Raw genomic sequence first — 4,430 nt, 5'->3', positions numbered from 1 at the left:
GGGGGGGGGGATGGCTGCTTTGAAAGGTGGAACCTACAGCAGTTGCACCCTGCTGGACTCCCTCCCTTCTCAGGCTCTATCCCCCAAATCTCCAGGAATTTCCCAACCTGGAGGTGGCAACTTTATATTGGACAGTTGATTTAGAACAGACAGAAGAAAATAGCTTCCTCACATAGAATCATAGAATGTTAGAGTTGGAAGGGACCTTGCAGGTCATCTGGTTACATAATTCATCATCAGCCTGTTGTATTTGCCACTGAATGTGATGGCAGTGGGTTTAGAAGGTGAATTGGTTTGTGCTGTGCTTATATGGCAAAGAGCAAGAGTTGCTGCCACTAAACTGTTTTTCCCCCTCCACTTTGTAGGCCTCCTTGAGTTCTGATAGGGGTAGATAGGTAGGGGTGTTGATGAAGGTTGCCAACCTCCAGATGGGACCTGGAGATCTCCTGGAAGCATGGCTGATCTCTAGACTACACAGACCAGTTTCCCTGGAGAAAATAGGTGCTTTGGAGAATGAACTCTGTGGCATTTAACCCTGCCCTCTTTAGGCTCCACCCCCTAAATCTCCAGGAATTTCCCAACCTGGAGTTTGCAACCCTACTTAAATGGATTAAATAAATAAAAGCCATGATATCGAAGTTGGAACCTGTATTTTCAGATACAGTGTGGCTTCTGAATGGCATTGGAGGGAGGGGAAAAGTTTTTGCCTGCCTTGTGACTTTCCCAAAAGTACCTGGCCAGCCGTTGTTGGAAATGAGGTTAGATGGCAGATCCCGCTGGGGGGGGGGGGGGGGCATTTGTTATAGTTTGAATTAGTATTCTTGGTCTGAGCTGAAAAAGAACATCTAGATGGTCGTTAGTTTAAAAAAACAGTAAATGTGTTTGAAACTTTGCCCTTTGCTGATCTGGATGTTATGCTATGGCGAAGATCAGTGGTACTTATGCGTATTGTTTTTGTTGAAACGGGGGAACATATTAATAGATGAATACATTCTAAATATAGCCAGTGATCCAGATCCTTCTGCTACAGTTTGTGGGATATAACAACTGGCAGCCCTGGAAGGGGATTTGCGTTTCCCTGCACTCCAAACATCCATCTGGCCAATTCAGTGAGATCAGGACGAGCATTCCAGTCAGTCTGGGAATGCGTATTTGGATCTTTTCTAGCATTAGTGAAGTTGGCATCAGACTGCCTCCATGTGAGGAAACTCCCCTGCTGAATTGGAGCAAGTAACTTTTTAGTGATCGGTTCAAGAATGTCTGAAAGCCTTAAAAAAAACAATTGAAGGACGTGTGCTTACTTGATTCATCAGACTGTTATAATTTGTGTCCTCTTACCTGACTGCAGCATTGTTAGCCACTTTAAGTCCAAGCCAATAAGTGGGATAGAAATGTTTTAAATAAAGACACACACATCATCTTTATCGTATTTTAAGGTGCCAAGAAAAAGTAAAAATGTTTATTCACACACTGACCAAGGAGGCATTAATACTTAGTACGTATTCGTTAAAAAGCACACATATAATGCTTTTCCCAGAGTGTGCAAAGGGCTTTATGTGTATAGCATTTATATAGTGCTTTAGAAAACTCAAAGTACATAGCATACATTATTTCAGTGGACTTCACGGTAACCCTGTGCAAGCTAGGCGAGTATTAATATCTCTGCATTGCAGATAGAGTGAGGAGGTTTACTTTGTGATTTGGTAAATTCAAGGCTAAGGTGAGATTTGAACTGAGTATTCATAGCTCAGGGTCTTATCTATTGCAAGAGATTCAATTCCAAGAACTAGGCAGACGTTTTGACTTCTGATATTTTAAGCAATTGCAGCTGATTCAGGTGCCATCTGTCACTGCCAAAACTTGCAGATTAAGTGGTTACAACTAAATAAGGAGCCATATACATTTTAATTCTCTTGTATTCTTTGTATCTTGTATCAAAATCATATCCATGGTAGATTGTACAGCTTGTCCTGATTTCTTTTAAATCCAGGCGATTCTGACTTTCCAAACAAAAAATCTGCATAATCTAATTAAGAGCAAAAAAAGTTGTGCAGCACAGCAGTGTTTGGAGGATTGTCTCTGTGGTGTTACTGTTGCTGTCATATTTTGTAGCTGTGAATACTGTCACTCCAGTTTGGATTTAAAAGAAAACTTGTGGTCTGATTCACCAAAGAGCGGATGAGGGGTGGGATCTCCCATGCAAATCTGCTTTCTTGGAGTCAAAACTTACTGGCAGGATGAGCAAGGGAAAGATTAATGATTCCAAACCTAAACCTGTTTTACTACTTCACATAATTCATAACAGCGTATAAAATTGTATTAATTCCCATATCTATGGGATTTAAAAGCTTAAACCCCTTAGAGTGTTTTCTAAAAAGGATCTACTTATTATACGCACCAGTTTTGTCTTGTGGATGGTCAAGTAGAGAAGGCTTGTTATTTGCCCATACGGCTCACTTCCTCATCACAAGTAAGTAGGATCAAAGGCAGGAGGCAACAGTCTATTCCTTGTTTTTTCTGAGGTGGTAACCAGTCATTTGGGGGTATCCTCTTTTAAGTGGGTTCAATCCATGCTGCTGTGGACACTGTGAATTCAGGAAAACAATTTTTGCTGCCTTCCCAGCAGCCTTTGTACTATCAAAATAGTAGCCACCAAGGGCCAGTGGACCTTCCAAAATAATATATGGGGCAGCAATAGAAGAGGGCTGAATTTGTCATCCCACCCCGCCTCGAGGAGGCAGAACTCTAGCGCAAAGGCCCAAACTCTGTCCACAGGCCAGTTTATCCTCTCTGTTGCCCTCCATGGATGGAGAATGTGCCCTAGAACACCTTGCAGGAGAAGATCTGTTAATGGCGGACAAGTTGACTTTCCAGTAAAGCTTGTCCACCGTTACAGATTTTCTCGTGGAGGAACCCCTAAGAACCTTCCAAGGAATTTTGGGGTTCTCTTGAACACAGGTTGAAACCCATGAGATGCAGTGGAAAACAGGCTCTTATACGTAGTTGAAGGACTTCTGGCAGGTATAGCTGCTAGTAATTGCAGGGCAACAGCATTGATAGGCCTTGGCCTCTGTGCCCTGTTTGTACACTTTCCAGGGGCATCTAGTTTGGCCACTGTGTAAAACAAGATGTAATAAAATCCAATGTTAGATGGTAACTGGTTAAATTGGGCTTGAGGGATTGCTGTTCTTTTTGGGCTGACTAATACAGTGATGTGGCGCATCGTTCGCCAAGAAAATGAATTTGAAGAAGTTCTCTGGGCTCTTGTAGGTAATGTCCACCTTTTACATCATCTCTCAGGGGTGGGGTTTGTGAGGTCACAATCTTCTTTGACATCAGGGTCCCATGAATTACTGTATAACATGATGCAGCAGGAAGAGACATAGAGCTGCCAGAGGGAAGTCTGTACTTCAACACAGCTCCCGTTGATTGTTGCAAATGGAGAGAGAAACATGATGAAATTCCCAAGGTGATTAGCAGTCTAGATTTCCAAGTGAAGCCATAGAAAATGTATGCTTTTCCAAATCTCAGCTACCTGGACTAGTTTCCTTGACTGTAACAGGCATAGATGTTTTGAACAGAGCCTGGAATAGTTTGCATGAGCTGCGTGTGATTTTTTTTAATTTAATTTTTATTGCTGTCTTTTTCTATAAGTGTTTTTGGAAAGAGAAGATTGCTGCATCAATATGAAGTGTCTTAGGTTGCAATCCTACGAATGCTTTCCTGGGAGTAAGCCCCATTGAATAAAATGGTGCTTACTTCTGAGTAGGTCTCTTGGGGTTGTTCTCTTAATGAGTATATATGGAAATTATGGTACATGTAGCTCTTAAAATACAGGTTGGCCAGAATTCTTTATCTTAATTGGTAGGATTTTGTTAGGACCTCTGTTCAAGACAATAAATGCTGGACTAAGTATTTAGGGGCTAACACTGAAATCAGAAAAATCAGACCTGAGCATTTCTGACGTGTAGTTATGTTACTCTATATCTAATTATCAACAGTCCCCTCTGCGTGTGGATACCTATTGCCACAGACAAGGGGCACACTTTCCCTCAACAGTTTTTTCTACAGACTCAGGGGAGTCCCTGGGCCTGCAGAAAAATCCAAAAAGTTTTTTTAAAAACCCCAACCTTAGGGAGAGTTGAATTCCCCCCCAATACTTTTTGAAATGGCCACTGCAGGGATCTACTCCATGCCCCGCCTCATCGATAGTGAGAGATAGACTGAAACAGACAGAAAGAAAGAAAGGGGAGAGATCCTGCAGTATGAATGCCTAAATAACAGGGGGGTTGGAGCCAGGCCTGAGACTAGGATTGCCCACTCCAGGTTGGGAAATCCCTGGAAATTCTGTGGGGAAGTCTGAGGAGTGCAGAGTTTGGGGAGGAGAGAGGCCTCAGCTGGATATAATAATAATAATAATAATAATAATT

At 42.2% G+C, this 4,430-nt stretch overlaps 1 protein-coding gene across 1 annotated transcript in view; it reads left to right on the top strand.

Annotated features, from left to right (window-relative positions):
• The window catches only part of PAIP2 (poly(A) binding protein interacting protein 2), a 16,500-nt gene that overhangs the window by 1,023 nt on the left and 11,047 nt on the right, over positions 1–4,430 (top strand). The window lies entirely within an intron of this gene.

Source organism: Gekko japonicus, unplaced genomic scaffold (assembly GCF_001447785.1).
Source record: "Gekko japonicus isolate JY-2015 unplaced genomic scaffold, Gekko_japonicus_V1.1 scaffold428, whole genome shotgun sequence".
Taxonomy (NCBI): domain Eukaryota; kingdom Metazoa; phylum Chordata; class Lepidosauria; order Squamata; family Gekkonidae; genus Gekko; species Gekko japonicus.
Note: the sequence above shows the minus strand (reverse complement) of the source record. Positions and strands in the feature narration are given on the sequence as shown.